This window comes from Coregonus clupeaformis, chromosome 36 (genome assembly GCF_020615455.1).
Source record: "Coregonus clupeaformis isolate EN_2021a chromosome 36, ASM2061545v1, whole genome shotgun sequence".
NCBI lineage: Eukaryota > Metazoa > Chordata > Actinopteri > Salmoniformes > Salmonidae > Coregonus > Coregonus clupeaformis.
In genome coordinates, this window is record NC_059227.1 from 10486306 (window position 1) to 10507849 (window position 21544).

The 21544-nt window shown below is 43.1% G+C and overlaps 1 protein-coding gene across 1 annotated transcript in view; it reads right to left on the reverse strand.

Annotated features, from left to right (window-relative positions):
- The window catches only part of LOC121552190 (protein dispatched homolog 1), a 92156-nt gene that overhangs the window by 32048 nt on the left and 38564 nt on the right, over positions 1-21544 (reverse strand). Inside the window, exon 2 of the mRNA XM_041864914.1 lies at positions 19696-19770. The gene's annotated coding sequence lies outside the window, so the exon portion shown is untranslated. The remainder of the gene's footprint in view (positions 1-19695; positions 19771-21544) is intronic.

Sequence of the window (21544 nt, forward strand, 5' to 3'; positions counted from 1 at the left end):
AATCTTGGTTTCATCAGACCAGAGAATCTTGTTTCTCATGGTCTGAGAGTCTTTAGGTGCCTTTTGGCAAACTCCAAGCGGGCTGTCATGTGCCTTTTACTGAGGAGTGGCTTCCGTTTGGCCACTGTACCATAAAGGCCTGATTGGTGGAGTGCTGCAGAGATGGTTGTCCTTCTGGAAGGTTCTAACACCTCCACAGAGGAACTCTAGAGCTCTGTCAGAGTGACCATCGGGTTCTTGGTCACCTCCCTGACCAAGGCCCTTCTCCCCCGATTGCTCAGTTTGGCCGGGCCGCCAGCTCTAGGAATAGTCTTGGTGGTTCCAAACTTGATGATGGAGGCCACTGCGTTCTTGGGGACATTCAATGCTGCAGACATTTTTGGTACGCTTCCCCAGATCTCTGCCTCGACACAATCCTGTCTCAGAGCTCTACGGACGATTCCTTCGACCTCATGGCTTGATTTTTGCTCTGACATGCACTGTCAACTGTGGGACCTTATATAGACAGATGTGTGTCTTTCCAAATCATGTCCAATCAATTGAATTTACCACAGGTGGACTCCAATCAAGTTGTAGAAACATCTCAAGGACGATAAATGGAAACAGGATGTACCTGAGCTCAATTTCGAGTCTCATAGCAAAGGGTCTGAATACTTATGTAAATAAGGTATTATTATCCTTTTTTATACACTACCGGTCAAAGGTTTTAGAACAATTACACATTCAAGGGTTTTTCTTTATTTTTAGTATTTTCTACATTGTAGAATAATAGTGAAGGCTTCAAAACTATGAAATAACACATATGGAATCATGTAGTAACCAAAAAAGATGTGTGATTAACCAAGCTTCTCAAATGAAGAAGTATCTCCAAAATTATTGGCACCTTTGATAAAGATGATCAAAAAAGACTGTATGAAATGTATACAGTGCCTTCGGAAAGTATTCAGACCCTTTGACTTTTTCCACATTTTGTTACGTTACAGCCTTATTCTAAATGGATTAAATAATTAAAAATCCTCAGGAATCTACACACAATACCCCATAATGACAAAGTGAAAACAGGTTTTTAGATATTTTTGCACATTTATACACTACCGGTATAAGTTTTAGAACACCTACTCATTCAAGTTTTTATTATTTTTTATTTTTTTAAAAACTATTTTCTACATTGTAGAATAATAGTGAAAACATCAAAACGGTGAAATAACACATATGGAATCATGTAGTAACCAAAAGTGTTAAACAAATCAAAATATATTTTGTATTTGAGATTCTTCAAATAGCCACCCTTTGCCTTGATGACAGCTTTGCACACTCTTGGCATTCTCTCAACCAGCTTCATGAGGTAGTCACCTGGAATGCATTTCAATTAACAGATGTGCCTTCTTAAAAATTAATTTGTGGAATTTCTTTCCTTCTTAATGCGTTTGAGCCAATCAGTTGTGTTGTGACAAGGTAGGGGGGGGTATACAGAAGATAGCTCTATTTGGTAAAAGACCAAGTCCATATTATGGCAACAACAGCTCAAATAAGCTAAGAGGAACGACAGTCCATCATTACTTTAAGACATGAAGGTCAGTCAATATGGAATATTTCAAGAACTTTGAAAGTTTCTTCAAGTCCAGTCGCAAAAACCATCAAGTGCTATGATGGAACTGGCTCTCATGAGGACCGCCACAGGAATGGAAGACCCAGAGTTACCTCTGCTGCAGAGGATAAGTTCATTAGAGTTACCAGCCTCAGAAATTGCAGCCCAAATAAATGCTTCACAGAGTTCAAGTAACAGACACATCTCAATATCAACTGTTCAGAGGATACTGTGTGAATCAGGCCTTCATGGTCGAATTGCTGCAAAGAAACCACTACTAAAGGACACCAATAATAAGAAGAGACCTGATTGGGCCAAGAAACACAAGCAATGGACATTAGTCCGGTGGAAATCTGTCCTTTGGTCTGGAGTCCAAATTGAAGATTTTTGGTTCCAACCGCCGTGTCTTTGTGAGACGCGGTGTGGGTGAACGGATGATCTCCGCAAGTGTAGTTCCCACCGTAAAGCATGGTGGTGTTATGGTGTGGGGGTGCTTTGCTGGTGACACTGTCTGTGATTTATTTAGAATTCAAGGCACACTTAACCAGCATGGCTACCACAGCATTCTGCAGCGATACGCCATCCCATCTGGTTTGGTCTTAGTGGGATTATCATTTGTTTTTCAACAGGACAATGACCCAACACACCTCCAGGCTGTGTAAGGGCTATTTTACCAAGAAGGAGAGTGATGGAGTGCTGCATCAGATGACCTGGCCTCCAAAATCCCCCGACCTCAACCAAATTGAGATGGTTTGGGATGAGTCGGACTGCAGAGTGAATGAAAAGCAGCCAACAAGTGCTCAGCATATGTGGGAACTCCTTCAAGACTGTTGGAAAAGCATTCCAGGTGAAGCTGTTTGAGAGAATGCCAAGAGTGGGCAAAGCTGTCATCAAGGCAAAGGTTGGCTATTTGAAGAATTGATTCCATATGTGTTATTTCATAGTTTTGATGTCTTCACTATTATCCTACAAAATGTAGAAAATAGTAAAATAAAGAAAAACCCTTGAATGAGTAGGTGTTCTAAAACCTTTGACCGGTAGTGTATATACACTGAACAAAAATATAAATGCAACATGCAACTATTTCATTGATTTTACTGAGTTACAGTTCATATGAGGAAATCAGTCAATTGAAATAAATTCATTAGGCCCTAATCTATGGATTTCACATGACTGGGAATACAGATATGCATTTGTTGGTCACATACCTTAAAAAAACAATGGGCCTCAGGTTCTTGTCACGTTATTTTTGTGCATTCAAATTGCTATCGATAAAATACAATTGTGTTCGTTGTCTGTAGCTTATGCCTGCCCATACCATAACCCTACCGCCACTATGGGGCACTCTGTTCACAACATTGACATCAGCAAACTGATCGCCCCCACATGACTCCATACACTCGGTCTGCAGTTGTGAGGCCGGTTGGACGTACTGACAAATTCTCTAAAATTACGTTGGAGGAGGCTTATGGTAGAGGAATTAATATAAAATTCTCTGGCAACTGCTCTGGTAGACATTCCTGCAGTCAGCATGCCAATTGCACACTCCCTCAAAACTTGAGACATCTGTGGCATTGTGTTGTGTGACAAAACTGCACATTTTAGAGTGGCCTTGTATTGTCCCCAGCACAAGGTGCACCTGTGTAATGATCATGCTGTTTAATCAGATTTTTTATATGCCACACCTGTCAGGTGGCTGGATTATCTTGGCAAATGAGAAATGCTCACTAACAGGGATGTAAACAAATTTGTGCACATACCTTGAGAGAAATAAGCTTTTTGTATGTATTGGAAAATGTCTGGCATCTTTTATTTCAGCTCATGAAACATGGTACCAACACTTTACATGTTGCGTTTATATTTTTGTTTAGTGTATACAACACAGGGCCTCTCAGAGCACTAGCAAACTGAGACTGGCACTACAAATGATAGAGCAGAGTGACAGTGGAACGAAGGAGTCCGTCCATGTTGTTTGATCTTGGGCTTGCTAAGATGATAACGAAGGGCTGAGACAGACAGGGCAGTCCAGCCGACCGGGGAGGAGGAGGAGGCTGGGGTTTGCCGGTGGGGGTAATGGAAAGAGACTCTTTGAGGAGCCCAAATGTAGCATTTGTTCATCAGGTCGGCTAAGCCTTTGAGGAATTGCCCAAAGACAGCCAAAGGTTTCCAGGGTCAAACTTCCCCCTAGCCCCTGCTCTACAAACACAGGACAGGGCAGCTCCTCTCCGGCCTCTGAGGGGAAGGATAGGGGGTGGGAGGATGTCTGTCAAACTCCGGCCTCTGCTACCTTTTGGGACGAGGATGTAAAATGTCTCTGGGACCCTCTGATTCCACATTAGGTAAATCACACAGTGACGGACACAGAGAGGAAAAATCTTGGTGTGAGATCACACACCACTGTTATAATACTGTCAGTTAGAAATACTGTGAGAGTGCAAAATGACTGCAATTATGGATGATAAAAGGTACACACATCCAAAAACAATAATATACAAAAAGTGGCTTTGACGCAAGTCAGCATGTCAACGCTAGGAGTGAAGACATGAACCTCTCCCAACTTTCAGCATCATGCATTCTATAACATCACCACCTCAATTGTACAATATTGTCATATTTCAGTGGGGTTTTCAACACAGGTTGTACAAAAGCAATGCTGGACGTGGGCCCACCATACTGCGACACGAACACTACCTTATGGTTCCTGTCCCTCTTACCAGAGCGAGACGTGTCCAAGAACTCTTGGCAGCCCCGGCATCGGCCCGGTGTCTGTGCCAACACAAATGGAGTGACTTCATCCTGTGTCATCTCACTCAGCGGCCCAAGGACAAGTGGGCTTTCTGGGGCCGGGACGGGGTGGGTAGGAGGTGGGGGTGTATTAGCCCCACTAATGGGCCTGGTTCTAGGAGGGTTGGGGCAGAGTGGAGCGGCGCGGCTGGCATTTGGACTCTGTCATGCTCCCTACGGAGGGGAGTGCACCAGTGAGACGGGGCTTAGGCCTCCACAGCTGCTCCTCCAGAACAGAAAAATACAAAAATGTGTTGACATTTGAACACAATGAGCGTTTCACATCGCTCTCTTTCCCCCTCGTTCCCTTGTTTTTTTACACGTAAAGTGCAGGCCCAGTTATTGGATCTGTTCACGGCTAAGTCATAATAATAATATACACCTTAAGACCAGTACAGAACAGTGCATTAACCTTTCCCAGAGTGAGTGAGTAATGGCATTCAGCTTTTTTTTGATTCAACTCTTGGCAGCTAACCAGCTATACGTTGTTAAGAGGGTTTTGTAAAGAATGGCAACCAATGTCAAAATCTGGTCTAAGACTGGTCTAATGACGCTTTTAAGGGCACTCTAAGACAGTTCTGCACACTTTATGATTGACTATAGGCCCAAGTGGATTTACTTACCATTCTTTCCAAGATAAGATATTCACCTGTGTAAAATTGTTTAAGTGGTTCCAAATAAAAACCACTCCAGCCCTGAAGGCACAAAGCTTCCCTCTTTATGGCTTCTGATGATCGCTGCCATATGCTAATGGCTAGTGTCGCAAGAACAAACCTTTCAAATACTTCCCCTAACAAGCTTAAGAATCCAACAACAGAATGAGTGTATACAAGTTAGTCCCATCAATAAATTATTATAGAATATAGACCATTTTCTCAAATGTTCTCCTGGACCATACTGGATAGATTGAGAGTTTTCTCTCAAATTAGGATGATTTCTGTGGTGAGGGGTGAATTCATGAATGTAAACCAAAGTGTGTGTGTGTGTGGGGGGGCAATGGGTGTCGCAGTGAGTACCAGCAGAGAGCGAGAGATATGGGAATGCAGCAGTCACTGACACCAGTGGGCCACATGATAAATTTGAGCTTTAACAAATGTAGACTATAAATACTCACATGTGTGTACTCATGTCTGTCACACTCACATGTGGCCCTGATACTGTGGGTGGAGGATGGTGTCTGTGTGTGTGGAAGGGGGGCTCACCCCAAAGTCCCTATCCATATTTATATTTTTTAAAAGGTCACTCACAAAGAATGACTGTGAAACCTTTTCTGACAGCCCATCCACTTAACACAACATCTGAAACGTTGGTGCCCCGGGCCTCAAAACGAATAACAAATCGTACATCAAACGGAAACTGATACAGTACAGGGAGCCGAGAAGAAAGAGGCCTGCGAGCTACAGGTATGTCCTCACAACTCCCTGTGTTTGTGTAGAATGCCCCGGCCCATCCATCCATCCATCCATCCATCCATCCATCCATCCATCCATCCACTTCACAGCATCACTATATATACCGGTACACAAAACTGTGTGGACACCCCTTCAAATGAGTGGATTTGGCTATTTCAGCCACACGCGTTGCTGACAGGTGTATAAAATCGAGCACACCGCCATGCAATCTCCATAGACAAACATTGGCAGTAAAATGGCCTTACTGAAGCGCTCAGTGACTTTCAATGTGGCACCGTCATAGTTTGGTGGAGGAGGAATAATGGTCTGGGGCTGTTTTTCATGATTCGGCTAAGCCAATTAGTTCCAGTGAAAGGAAATCTTAACGCTACAGCATTCAATGACATTTTAGACAATTCTGTGCTTCCAACTTTGTGGCAACAGTTTGGGGAAGGCCCTTTCCTGTTTCAGCATGACAATGCCCCCATGCACAAAGCGAGGTCCATACGTACAGTGGGGAAAAAAAGTATTTAGTCAGCCACCAATTGTGCAAGTTCTCCCACTTAAAAAGATGAGAGAGACCTGTAATTTTCATCATAGGTACACGTCAACTATGACAGACAAAATGAGAAAAATAAATCCAGATAATCACATTGTAGGATTTGTTATGAATTTATTTGCAAATTATGGTGGAAAATAAGTATTTGGTCAATAACAAAAGTTTCTCAATACTTTGTTATATACCCTTTGTTGGCAATGTCACAGGTCAAACGTTTTCTGTAAGTCTTCACAAGGTCTTCACACACTGTTGCTGGTATTTTGGCCCATTCCTCCATGCAGATCTCCTCTAGAGCAGTGAGCTTAGTGGGTAAGAGCGTTGTGCCAGTAACCGAAAGGTCGCTGGTTCTAATCCCCGAGCCGACTAGGTGAAAAATATCTGTCGATGTGCCCTTAAGCAAGGCACTTAACCCTAAATTGCTCCTGTAAGTCGCTCTGGATAAGAGCGTCTGCTAAATGACTAAAAGCTGTCGCTGGGCAACACAGACTTTCAACTCCCTCCAAAGATTTTCTATGGGGTTGAGATCTGGAGACTGGCTAGGCCACTCCAGGACCTTGAAATGCTTCTTACGAAGCCACTCCTTTGTTGCCCGGGCGGTGTGTTTGGGATCATTGTCATGCTGAAAGACCCAGCCACGTTTCATCTTCAATGCCCTTGCTGATGGAAGGAGGTTTTCACTCAAAATCTCACGATACATGGCCCCATTCATTCTTTCCTTTACACGGATCAGTCGTCCTGGTCCCTTTGCAGAAAAACAGCCCCAAAGCATGATGTTTCCACCCCCATGCTTCACAGTAGGTATGGTGTTCTTTGGATGCAACTCAGCATTCTTTGTCCTCCAAACACGATGAGTTCAGTTTTTACCAAAAAGTTCTATTTTGGTTTCATCTGACCATATGACATTCTCCCAATCCTCTTCTGGATCATCCAAATGCACTCTAGCAAACTTCAGACGGGCCTGGACATGTACTGGCTTAAGCAGGGGGACACGTCTGGCACTGCAGGATTTGAGTCCCTGGCGGCGTAGTGTGTTACTGATGGTAGGTTTGTTACTTTGGTCCCAGCTCTCTGCAGGTCATTCACTAGGTCCCCCTGTGTGGTTCTGGGATTTTTGCTCACCGTTCTTGTGATCATTTTTACCCCACGGGGTGAGATCTTGCGTGGAGCCCCAGATCGAGGGAGATTATCAGTGGTCTTGTATGTCTTCCATTTCCTAATAATTGCTCCCACAGTTGATTTCTTCAAACCAAGCTGCTTACCTATTGCAGATTCAGTCTTCCCAGCCTGGTGCAGGTCTACAATTTTGTTTCTGGTGTCCTTTGACAGCTCTTTGGTCTTGGCCATAGTGGAGTTTGGAGTGTGACTGTTTGAGGTTGTGGACAGGTGTCTTTTATACTGATAACAAGTTCAAACAGGTGCCATTAATACAGGTATCGAGTGGAGGACAGAGGAGCCTCTTAAAGAATAAGTTACAGGTCTGTGAGAGCCAGAAATCTTTCTTGTTTGTAGGTAACCAAATACTTATTTTCCACCATAATTTGCAAATAAATTCATTAAATATCCTACAAAGTGATTTTCTGGATTTTTTTTCTCAATTTGTCTGTCATAGTTGACGTGTACCTATGATGAAAATTACAGGCCTCTCTCATCTTTTTAAGTGGGAGAACTTGCACAATTGGTGGCTGACTAAATACTTTTTTCCCCCACTGTAAATGATTTGTCGAGATCGGTGTGGAAGAACTTGACTGGCCTGCACAGAGCCCTGACCTCAACCCTATCGAACACCTCTGAGATGAATTGGAACTCCGACTGCGAGCCAGGCCTAATCGCACAACATCAGTGCCCGACCTCACTAATGCTCATGGCTGTATGGAAGCAAGTCCCCGCAGCAATGTTCCAATAGTGGAAAGCCTTCCCAGAAGAGTAGCAGCAAACGGGGGACCAACTCCATATTAATGCCCATCATTTTGGAATGAGATGTTCGACGAGCAGGTGTCCACATACTTTTGGTCATGTAGTGTATGAGGGTATGTTTGTGTATGTAAGAGAGCATGTATATGCATACTTATAGGGGTGAAGGTCTGTTAGTCATTTTTATTTTACGTGAGAAAACAAGCTGTTATTATTATTATTAAAAGGGTGGGTACAGCTTTTTGGCATCTCCACGAGCAATATATAAGATCTTAAAAATGAAAACTGGAAAGCTGTCCAGTTCCTAGCCAGACCTTACTTTATTAGACAGCTGTATATGTGCATAAATATTTATAAACAGTGAAATATGGCAGTAAAATGGATGGTGCAGGAAAAACACCCCACCCAGAGAAAATGGGGCCTTGCTACAGAACCTGGATGAATCTCCTGCCCATTAAAAGAAGTGGGAAATTATTAGTGACAGGCTTATTGAATTACATCATGCTTTGGGTCAACAGGCCTCCCCCAAAGGCATTACAACGAGGGCGCTTTTTTCCTTTCATAGGCCTGTGTCTTATGTATGTACACACTCGCAACTACACATCCATAATCGAACACACACACACACACAAACACAGGGAGAGTGTTAAGGACCAAGTGAAGGAGAGTGGCTCATAAACCACTGGCTGGCTGCCTGGCACAGCCATGGACCTGCAAACCTTTAGAATTCACTCAGCTCCATACTCAGCTCCATACTCAGCTCGAAACTCAGCTCGAAACTCAACTCCATACTCAGCCTGCTAGAGCAGTACGACCAACACTGCTTTAACTTGACCAATTAGAAACCCTACAGAGACAGATTGCCAGCCTGTTGTTCTCCATATTGATCCTGTTTGTTTGTTTCATTTCCCATTGAAGTGTTGATTCCTACTTACTCTTATTCATTCTAACAATGACTTACTGTTTGTTTGGAGTGTTGGAGGATTATAGCCAGTGATGACTGGTCTTTGCCCTCTATTCCATGATGCAAATACATAATTAACTACTTAACATAAAAGTTAGTGCTGCAATTATATCAATTGAAAAGACTGTTGCTGGAGTTTTTTTCTAATACCATCTACGCAGTGGCAAAATGTCCCTCCTGCTTTCCCCCCACTCTGTGTCAGTGGGAGAAGTGAGCTGTCCCAGTGTTGAGAGGCTCAGTGACCCTGGACTGGGCTCTCTCTCCCTCTCTCTGCCGTGGTAGCCAGCGAGCGCTAAGCCGTAAACGTGCCAGCCAGAATGATTCTGGGAGTGGGGGGCCAGGCCCATTCATCCCAGCACAATATGCTTTGTTGAAGCACTTCACACCTTTGGAGGAGTAATTATGGCAGTAAATTATGAGGATTTTCGAGTTACAGTAAATCACAGTGTTGATCCCATGCTTCCCTCCCTCTCCTCCCGGCCAGGGAACAGCCTTCACACACTGCGCCCTACAGTCCTCTAGGCTGTTAACGTCAGTCACAATGGTGGCGCACGGGAGACAAAACCTGCTTTAAGGCCTTTCCAATGGAACCCGGCTGAGGCCTTTAGACAGCGGAACCCCTGTTTTCATTGTGTGGGCATTAAGTGTGATGTAGTACTGTACAAAGGTTTACAAGCAACTAATCTTACATAGGAGAGACGAGGGGGTGCGTGGGGGGGGGCAGGTAGTGAGAAAGGAAATTCAGAGCGTGTCTAAAGGAAGGCTGGTAACTTGGCTTGTAAAAAAGACAAACATTATATATATATATATACACACACATACACACACACACACACACACACACATATATACACATACATACATACAGTGGGGAGAACAAGTATTTGATACACTGCCGATTTTGCAGGTTTTCCTACTTACAAAGCATGTAGAGGTCTGTACTTTTTATCATAGGTACACTTCAACTGTGAGAGACGGAATCTAAAACAAAAATCCAGAAAATCACATTGTATGAATTTTAAGTAATTCATTTGCATTTTATTGCATGACATAAGTATTTGATACATCAGAAAAGCAGAACTTAATATTTGGTAATATTAATATGAGTTTAGACCAAAAAGCTCTATTTTTGTCTCATCAGACCACATTACCTTCTCCCATTCCACCTCTGGATCATCCAGATTGGCAAACTTCAGACGGGCCTGGACATGTGCTGGCTTGAGCAGGGGGACCTTGCGTGCACTGCAGGATTTTAATCCATGCCGGCGTAGTGTGTTACTAATGGTTTTCTTTGAGACTGTGGTCCCAGCTCTCTTCAGGTCATTGACCAGGTCCTGCCGTGTAGTTCTGGGCTGATCCCTCACCTTCCTCATGATCATTGATGCCCCACGAGGTGAGATCTTGCATGGAGCCCCAGACCGAGGGTGATTGACCGTCATCTTGAACTTCTTCCATTTTCTAATAATTGCGCCAACAGTTGTTGCCTTCTCACCAAGCTGCTTGCCTATTGTCCTGTAGCCCATCCCAGCCTTGTGCAGGTCTACAATTTTATCCCTGATGTCCTTACACAGCTCTCTGGTCTTGGCCATTGTGGAGAGGTTGGAGTCTGTTTGATTGAGTGTGTGGACAGGTGTCTTTTATACAGGTAACGAGTTCAAACAGGTGCAGTTAATACAGGTAATGAGTGGAGAACAGGAGGGCTTCTTAAAGAAAAACTAACAGGTCTGTGAGAGCCGGAATTCTTCCTGGTTGGTAGGTGATCAAATACTTATGTCATGCAATAAAATGCAAATTAATTACTTAAAAATCATACAATGTGATTTTCTAGATTTTTGTTTTAGATTCCGTCTCTCACAGTTGAAGTGTACCTATGATAAAAAGTACAGACCTCTACATGCTTTGTAAGTAGGAAAACCTGCAAAATCGTCAGTGTATCAAATACTTGTTCTCCCCACTGTACACACACACACACACACACACACACACACACACACACACACACACAATCGTGTCAGTGTTAGAATGTCAAAGTAGGGGGTGGTAAAAGAACGGTAGAAAGAAAGATGTGTGCCATAATGGAGTTTAAGTAGTTTTCCAAACAGAGGAGAGAGAGCGCTGACAGAAAGGATGTCTGATCACTCAAACAGTGTGAAGGATCTTAAATATATATTTAGATAAAAAGTCCCCTTAGTGGCTGCTGTGGGTCCTGGTGAAAAACCCTCCCTAGAAATGAGACTTCAGCATGAGAGATTCCTTTCCCCCTAAAACCCCTCCTCCAGAATTAGCCAACTAGTCCCCTAGTTCCCCCCTCTGCCAAATGTCCCTTTAGCCATGAGATCTGGTGAAAGTCTCATTCTCTCCCTGGGCGAGCCATTGTTGTGCGGCCTGCTAAATATTTACTCTTCCCAGCTTTCTGAGAGAAGGGATGAGGAGAGGGTCCCCTTTGTACTGGAGGGGTCAGAGACACAGAGCTGGTCCTTCCTGGCACCATACACCAGGATCAGGCATCCTCTACTATCAATTACCCCATTTAAACCAGAGGCACAGGCTCTCTGAGAGAGACAGTAGGAGAGGGGAACCCCTTTGAGAGCTGTTTACATGGGACCCCCAGCGGACCTGCCACCACAATAGACCAAAGATGAGTCAAAACAACAGCCAAAATGAACTACCGGGCAGACTGCTGCCTCTAGTTATGAATAGCATACATTAGCCCTTTGGTGAAACCTTTCTCCAATCAGTGACTGACCAGGAGTTTCAGAGTTAGGTCCTCCGTTACTGAACAAATTTACACACTATACCTGCCTATGGTCAAGTCAGTGGTGAGGTGTCAAACCCAGATGGGATTATTGCCTTGGTCAGAATGCAGGTGTTTGCTGTTCAGAATGGGGCCAGCAATCAGTAGTGAGTGAGCATTAGGTAGAATAATCTCCTGCTAGGGTTGAATCATTCGCGGATAGAAATGTAGAATCTTAATTTGATCACCCTGTTGTTGCAGGAAATGTCCTGCACTGCAGGAAATGCAAACTTGTAGTGTATTCAAGGTTATTTTTAGATTTATTTTTTAATTTTACCCCCTTTTTCCACCCCAATTACGTGATATCCAATTGGTAGTTACAGTCTCGTCCCAACGCTGCAACTCCCCTACGGACTCGGGAGAGGCGAAGGTCGAGAGCCATGCGTCCGCCGAAACACGACCCTGCCAAGCCGCAGTGCTTCTTGACACACTGCTCGCTTAATCCGGAAGCCAGCCGCACCAATGTGTTGGAGGAAACACCATCCAGCTGGCGACTGAAGTCAGCTTGCAGGCGCCCGGGCCCACCACAAGGAGTCGCTAGTGCGCAATGGAACAAGGAAATCCCGGCCAGCCAAATCCTCCCCAAAACCGGACGACGCTGGGCCAATTGTGTGCCGCCTCATGGGTCTCCCGGTCACGGCCGGCTGTGACACAGCCTGGGATTGAACCCGGGGCTGTAGTGACGCCTCAAGTACTGCGATGCAGTGCCTTAGACCGCTGCGCCACTCGGGAGGCGTATTCAAGGTTTTAAAGGGCTTCTAAAGTTTGTAATATAAAATGTCAGACTTGATTTCCACTAACAAAAAATGTATCAACTCCTACAAAAATGTCCATTAATTATAATCCACACAATAACTCACATTTCCTGTTGCTGCAGGATAATTTTCCTGCTGTGAGAAACTGATCAAATTAAGATCCTACACCTATATGCTTTGTGGGTTTCAATGTGTCATGCAGTGGGCCACCTGGTATCTAGACTATTAGTTTACCTCCGAGCTCCATTTGTCTGAAACATCCAAGGTCACGCATGACTCAATTTCCTCAGTCATCTTGCCGAGAAACAATTGGCAACTCATACTTTCTCAATACATTCATCTACAAGTGCATTGAGGAAAGTGTATCAAAATCGACAGATAAACTTTAAGTAGCTTAATACAACATCTTCCTCCAAAGCTGCCACAAATGAGCACAAACAAACTGCTCATACCTTAGGTCGTTGCCAAAAGGATTCTTCATCGCTGGCAACAAAAGTGCTTGAGGGCTTAGTACTGTAGATAAACATTTCAACCCCTTCGTTAAGCTAATAAACTAGTGTATTACCTGAGGCCTTAGGTGATGGAGCAGTTTACAAGGCTAAATGATCAAAGCCGCTCCTCGCCGAGACTGCTGGCTTGCCAAAATGTTGCACTTTATAATCAGTGCCTCTCTTCACAGTCAGACGAGACGGTCAACACAGCTGCTAGGTTCCCTCGCAGGTGGCAGTCATATTTTGACTCGGCGAGCTGCACCGCAACCCCCACCCCCACCTCCAACTCCTTACCCCCCGTCTCCTCCAGCTTTGTCTTATGTGGACCTTATTAAGAGCAGAATCATTGCAGCTGCGCACGAAAGGTGTAGAGTATGCAGCTTTGCTCTGAATCAACACCAGACTCTGACATTCCAAAACAAGCCAACAAAGCAGACCCAGCTGCTCCATTCTGTTCCTCTCCACATTTCATACACGCACAGTCATATAATGGACCTCAACACACACTGGCACCCACGCACAAACACCTGTATATTTATCTGATCGCTTTTAATGCAACAAAGCAACAGAAAGAGAAGGAAAGTGGTCAGTCTGGTCCTCAACTTGACTTTAGGAACACCTTGCAAAATGTAAAAGTTGTCGTCTTTTTGACATGGCTCTGTGTGTGTGTGTGTGTGTGTGTGTCCAGTCAGGTTCAGTAGGGCAGCCTGCGTGAGCTGTAGGTAAACAGGTTCACCTTGTGCTTCTCACTGACCCAGTTGTAGCAAGAGCAGAAAAAGAACCTGTGTTTGACTTCTACTGAGAGCCTGTCTGGGCAAGCCAAGCAGAGAGGAATGGGAAAGGGGGAAGGGTATGACGGAAAACAGAGCGTATTCACTGTGAAAAATATACTCTGAGTTTGATTACATGAAAGTTGGAATCATTATAATCCAACAGCTCTTTGAAGACAAAGTACTGGTAATTATTAGTTTAAAAAAAAATATATATATATATATATATATATATTACACACACAGTACCAGTCAAAAGTTTGGAAACACCTACTCATTCAAGGGTTTTTCTTTATTTGTTTTACTATTTTCTACATTGTAGAATAATAGTGAAGAAATCAAAACTATGAAATAACACAAAAGTGTTAAATCAAAATATGTTTTATATTTGAGATGATTCAAAGTAGACTGTTGGAAAAGCATTCCAGGTGAAGCTGGTTGAGAGAATGCCAAGCGTGTGCAAAGCTGTCATCAAGGCAAAGGGTGGCTATTTGAAGATTTGTTTAACACTTTTTTGGTTACTACATGATTCCATATGTGTTATTTCATAGTTTTGATGTCCTCACTATTATTCTACAGTGTAAAAAATAGTTAAAAAATTAAGAAAAACCCTTGAATGAGTAGGTGTGTCCAAACTTTTGACTGGTACTGTATACACAGTTGAAGTCGGAAGTTTACATACACCTTAGCCAAATACAGTGGGGAGAACAAGTATTTGATACACTGCCGATTTTGCAGGTTTTCCTACTTACAAAGCATGTAGAGGTCTGTAATTTTTTATCATAGGTACACTTCAAATGTGAGATGGAATCTAAAACAAAAATCCAGAAAATCACATTGTATGATTTTTAAGTAATTAATTTGCATTTTATTGCATGACATAAGTATTTGATACATCAGAAAAGCAGAACTTAATATTTGGTACAGAAACCTTTGTTTGCAATTACAGAGATCATACGTTTCCTGTAGGTCTTGACCAGGTTTGCACACACTGCAGCAGGGATTTTGGCCCACTCCTCCATACAGACCTTCTCCAGATCCTTCAGGTTTCGGGGCTGTCGCTGGGCAATACGGACTTTCAGCTCCCTCCAAAGATTTTATATTGGGTTCAGGTCTGGAGACTGGCTAGGCCACTCCAGGACCTTGAGATGCTTCTTACGGAGCCACTCCTTAGTTGCCCTGGCTGTGTGTTTCGGGTCGTTGTCATGCTGGAAGACCCAGCCACGACCCATCTTCAATGCTCTTACTGAGGGAAGGAGGTTGTTGGCCAAGATATTGCGATACATGGCCCCATCCATCCTCCCCTCAATCCGGTGCAGTCGTCCTGTCCCCTTTGCAGAAAAGCATCCCCAAAAAATGATATTTCCACCTCCATGCTTCACGGTTGGGATGATGTTCTTGGGGTTGTACTCATCCTTCTTCTTCCTCCAAACATGGCGAGTGGAGTTTAGACCAAAAAGCTCTATTTTTGTCTCATCAGACCACATCACCTTCTCCCATTCCTCCTCTGGATCATCCAGATGGTCATTGGCAAACTTCAGACGGGCCTGGACATGCGCTGGCTTGAGCAGGGGGACCTTGCGTGCACTGCAGGATTTTAATCCATGACGGTGTAGTGTGTTACTAATGGTTTTCTTTGAGACTGTGGTCCCAGCTCTCTTCAGGTCATTGACCAGGTCCTGCCGTGTAGTTCTGGGCTGATCCCTCACCTTCCTCATGATCATTGATGCCCCACGAAGTGAGATCTTGCATGGAGCCCCAGACCGAGGGTGATTGACCGTCATCTTGAACTTCTTCCATTTTCTAATAATTGCGCCAACAGTTGTTGCCTTCTCACCAAGCTGCTTGCCTATTGTCCTGTAGCCCATCCCAGCCTTGTGCAGGTCTACAATTTTATCCCTGATGTCCTTACACAGCTCTCTGGTCTTGGCCATTGTGGAGAGGTTGGAGTCTGTTTGATTGAGTGTGTGGACAGGTGTCTTTTATACAGGTAACGAGTTCAAACAGGTGCAGTTAATACAAGTAATGAGTGGAGAACAGGAGGGCTTCTTAAAAGAAAAACTAACAGGTCTGTGAGAGACAGAATTCTTACTGGTTGGTAGGTGATCAAATACTTATGTCATGCAATAAAATGCAAATTAATTACTTAAAAATCATACAATGTGATTTTCTGGATTTTTGTTTTAGATTCCGTCTCTCACAGTTGAAGTGTACCTATGATACAAATTACAGACCTCTACATGCTTTGTAAGTAGGAAAACCTGCAAAATCGGCAGTGTATCAAATAATTGTTCTCCCCAATGTACATTTAAACTCAGTTTTCACAATTCCTGACATTTAATCCTAGTAAAAATTCCCTGTCTTAGGTCCGTTAGATCACCACTTTATTTTAAGAATGTGAAATGTCAGAATAATAGGAGAGAGAATTATTTATTTCAGCTTTTATTTATTTCGTCACATACCCAGTGGGTCAGAAGTTTACATACACTCACTTAGTATTTGGTAGCATTGCCATTAAATTGTTTAACTTGGGTCAAACGTTTCGGGTAGTCTTCCGCAAGCTTCCCAAAATAAGTTGGGTGAATTTTGGCCCATTCTTCCTGACAGAGCTGGTATAACTGAGTCAGGTTTGTAGGCCTCCTTGCTCGCATATGATTTTTAAGTTCTGCCCACAACTTTTCTATAGGATTGAGGTCAGGGCTTTGTGACAGCCACTCTAATACCTTGACTTTGTTGTCCTTAAGCCATTTTGCCACAACTTTGGAAGTATGCTTGGGTTCATTGTCCATTTGGAAGACCCATTTGCGACCAAGCTTTGGTCTTGAGATGTTGCTTCAATATATCCACATCATTTTCCTTCCTCATGATGCCATCTATTTTGTGAAGTGCACCAGTCCCTCTTGCAGCAAAACACCCCCACAGCATGTTGCTGCCACCCCCGTGCTTCACAGTTGGGATGGTGTTCTTCGGCTTGCAAGCCTTCCCCTTCCTCCAAACATAACGATGGTCATTATGGCCAAACAGTTCTATTTTTGTTTCATCAGACCAGAGGACATTTCTCCAAAAAGTACGATCTTTGTCCCCATGTGCAGTTGCAAACCGTAGTCTGGCTTTTTTATGGCGGTTTTGGAGCAGTGGCTTCTTCCTTGCTGAGCGGCCTTTCAGGTTATGTCGATATAGGACTCGTTTTACTGTGGATATAGATAATTTTGTACCGGTTTCCTCCAGCATCTTCACAAGGTCCTTTGCTGTTGTTCTGGGATTGATTTGCACTTTTCGCACCAAAGTACGTTCATCTCTAGGAGACAGAATGCGTCTCCTTTCTGAGCGGTATGACGGCTGCGTGGTCCCATGGTGTTTATACTTGCGTACTATTGTTTTGTACAGATGAACGTGGTACCTTCAGGCGTTTGGAAATTGCTCTCAAGGATGAACCAGACTTGTGGAGGTCTACAATTTTTTTCCTGAGGTCTTGGCTGATTTTTTTTTATTTTCCCATGATGTCAAGCAAAGACGCACTGAGTTTGAAGGTAGGCCTTGAAATACATCCACAGGTACACCTCCAATTGACTCAAATGATGTAAATTAGCCTATCAGAAGCTTCTAAAGCCATGACATCATTTTCTGGAATTTTCCAAGCTGTTTAAAGGCACAGTCAACTTAGTGAATGTAAACATCTGACCCACTGGAATTGTGATACAGTGAATTATAAGTGAAATAATCTGTCTGTAAATAATTGTTGGGAAAATTACTTGTGTCATGCACAAAGTAGATGTCTTAACCGACTTGCCAAACTATAGTTTGTTAAAAAGAAATTTGTGGAGTGGTTGAAAAACGAGTTTTAATGACTCCAACCTAAGTGTATGTAAACCTCCGACTTCAACTGTGTATATATATATATATATATATATACAGTGGGGAAAAAAAGTATTTAGTCAGCCACCAATTGTGCAAGTTCTCCCCCTTAAAAAGATGAGAGAGGCCTGTAATTTTCATCATAGGTACACGTCAACTATGACAGACAAAATGAGAAAAGAAAATCCAGAAAATCACATTGTAGGATTTTTAATGAATTTATTTGCAAATTATGGTGGAAAATAAGTATTTGGTCAATAACAAAAGTTTCTCAATACTTTGTTATACACCCTTTGTTGGCAATGACACAGGTCAAACGTTTTCTGTAAGTCTTCACAAGGTTTTCACACACTGTTGCTGGTATTTTGGCCCATTCCTCCATGCAGATTTCCTCTAGAGCAGTGATGTTTTGGGGCTGTCGCTGGGCAACACGGACTTTCAACTCCCTCCAAAGATTTTCTATGGGGTTGAGATCTGGAGACTGGCTAGGCCACTCCAGGACCTTGAAATGCTTCTTACGAAGCCACTCCTTCGTTGCCCGGGCGGTGTGTTTGGGATCATTGTCATGCTGAAAGACCCAGCTACGTTTCATCTTCAATGCCCTTGCTGGTTTTCACTCAAAATCTCACGATACATGGCCCCATTCATTCTTTCCTTTACACGGATCAGTCGTCCTGGTCCCTTTGCAGAAAAACAGCCCCAAAGCATGATGTTTCCACCCCCATGCTTCACAGTAGGTATGGTGTTCTTTTGATGCAACTCAGCATTCTTTGTCCTCCAAACACGACGAGTTGAGTTTTTACCAAAAAGTTCTATTTTAGTTTCATCTGACCATATGACATTCTCCCAATCCTCTTCTGGATCATCCAAATGCACTCAAGCAAACTTCAGACGGGCCTGGACATATACTGGCTTAAGCAGGGGGACACGTCTGGCACTGCAGGATTTTAGTCCCTGGCGGCGTAGTGTGTTACTGATGGTAGGCTTTGTTACTTTGGTCCCAGCTCTCTGCAGGTCATTCACTAGGTCCCCCCGTGTGGTTCTGGGATTTTTGCTCACTGTTCTTGTGATCATTTTGACCCCACAGGGTGAGATCTTGCGTGGAGCCCCAGATCGAGGGAGATTATCAGTGGTCTTGTATGTCTTCCATTTCCTAATAATTGCTCCCACAGTTGATTTCTTCAAACCAAGCTGCTTACCTATTGCAGATTCAGTCTTCCCAGCCTGGTGCAGGTCTACAATTTTGTTTCTGGTGTCCTTTGACAGCTCTTTGGTCTTGGCCATAGTGTAGTTTGGAATGTGACTGTTTGAGGTTGTGGACAGGTGTCTTTTATACTGATAACAAGTTCAAACAGGTGCCATTAATACAGGTAACGAGTGGAGGACAGAGGAGCCTCTTAAAGAAGAAGTTACAGGTCTGTGAGAGCCAGAAATCTTGCTTGTTTGTAGGTGACCAAATACTTATTTTCCACCATAATTTGCAAATAAATTCATAAAAAATCCTACAATGTGATTTTCTGGATTTCTTTTCCTCATTTTGTCTGTCATAGTTGGCGTGTACCTATGATTAAAATTACAGGCCTCTCCCATCTTTTTAAGTGGGAGAACTTGCACAATTGGTGGCTGACTAAATACTTTTTTTCCCCACTGTATATATATATATATATATATATATATAAACTGATAAGTAACTTTTAAAAGTAACTGGGTATGTACTTGGTTGCGATGAATTAGGCCTATATCTGTTTATCAGTCAAAACGGCGTGGTGCTGCAAAGTAAATTGTTTTGCTTCTTGTATCAGAAGAAAGAGAAAGCTGTAGTAAAATACTTACCAGGGGAGTGATATTGTCCAACGTAGTGATGCTGTTCATGCGTTCAGATTGGAAAGAGATTAACAATAGGGTAAGCTGTAAGAGAGACAAAAAGACAAAATGAACCACAACATATTTATTTATTTCCTTTGGGAAATGTCAGGGTCTCTAAGCAAAACTTGATGAAAGTTTCAATCTGGCAATCTCATTATGCTGAAGAGTATCTGGCTCTCTATGGTGATATACTGTACCTTTTTTAACTTGATGGAACAGCATGTTTTATGGCTCCCCAAGCAAAGCCAGCCCTGAGCTGAGCCAGTGTATGCAGCAGACTTTATAAAGAAGAACAACCAGTACACATGCTTGAACTTCATCAGTCTCAAATAGGCTACCTTTCCAAAAAAAATACAAAAAATAATCTACAATGACAATTAGGCTACTCCGAAAAATGGTGATAGAAAACATCTTAATTAGTTTTAGGCCTCAAAAAGCTTACCTACTCAACAGAAAAGGAAAACTCCCCATAGAACATCCCTAAAAATACTGATTCAAAACATCACCCAACTCGCAGGCCAGAAAAACAAAAAGTTAGGAAAATCACTTTAATTGGGGGAGAAGGGGAAAGGAGAAAGTGACATGTGTCCTGGGGGTTACAAAAGAGCCTCTCCTCAGGACGCTCTCAAGCTAATGGCTGCTCCCTGCTCAACCACCTTGACCCCCGAGAGGAAGGGTCACAGCAGCCCTGCCGCTCTTGCCCCATTAATAAAGGTCACAGGAGGTGACTGTGAAAATTAGACACTGGCAGCAGCAGGGCTGTGGAGCCTTTTTCAAAACAGCCAGGCCCCATGACCGGCTTCCCATCAGCACAACGCTCCACCAAGAGGGGTTTGGTGGTAGGAAGGGGGAGAAGAGGAGAGGAAGCTATTCCTCCCCCTCCCTATCTTGACCAAGACGCCAACTACTATGTGACTGAGAAGGAGAAGTCCTGGTGCCACCGACTGAACAGACAGCTATTGAAAGTCAACATATGGTCCACATCACCAATTACCAAGGTGTGCGGAGATAGCCACAAGAAGATGAAGGCAGCCAGTGAGATGGAAAAAAATGTGGACTGATGAGAGTTTTTTGGTGAACTCGTGTTAACAACTTTAGGTCACAGGGACATTACCATAATGGACCAAAAATGGGTTTGCAGTCTTCAAGATCCTCAAATCGTTTGAGAATATTTCAATATAAATTCAAGATGACTTAAACTTATTTTTTTAACTACTTAATTCACACAGTAGGCCTTACAGTCCAAAATGTAGAACTGGTAAATCAATCAAACCTCCTGAACTTCTCTCGGACATAGGCCTAGGTCTACATTCACCTTAACATGATGCAAGCTTGAATTCCATAATACAATTAAGTTGTTGAACTTGACCTTTTATGGAGACCACTTTAACACTCTAGTGATGGGGGAGAAAATGTATACAGTTACATATTGGGACATTATTTTTGACAGTATATTGTATCGTTCTGATAATATCGCAATATAATTTTTGCGCTAGTTGGCTGTACCTGCACCAATATTCCTGTATTTTTCCTTCATAGCTTGATCTCCATCTTTTTAAATAGGGAGCCATCATGTTTTCATTTTCAGCACTTTTATTTCCAAGACTGATCAAAACTTATTTATAATGGCACTCTTGTCCCTCCGCAGCAGACAGGTGAGCAATATGTTTGGAACATCGAATTGCAATAAAATCACAGTATTGAATCGCAATACATACAGAATCGTGAGTATCGCAATACATATCGTATCGGCACCCAAGTATCTTGATAATATCATATCGTGAGGCTCCCGGAAATTCCCAGCCCTACTACATTT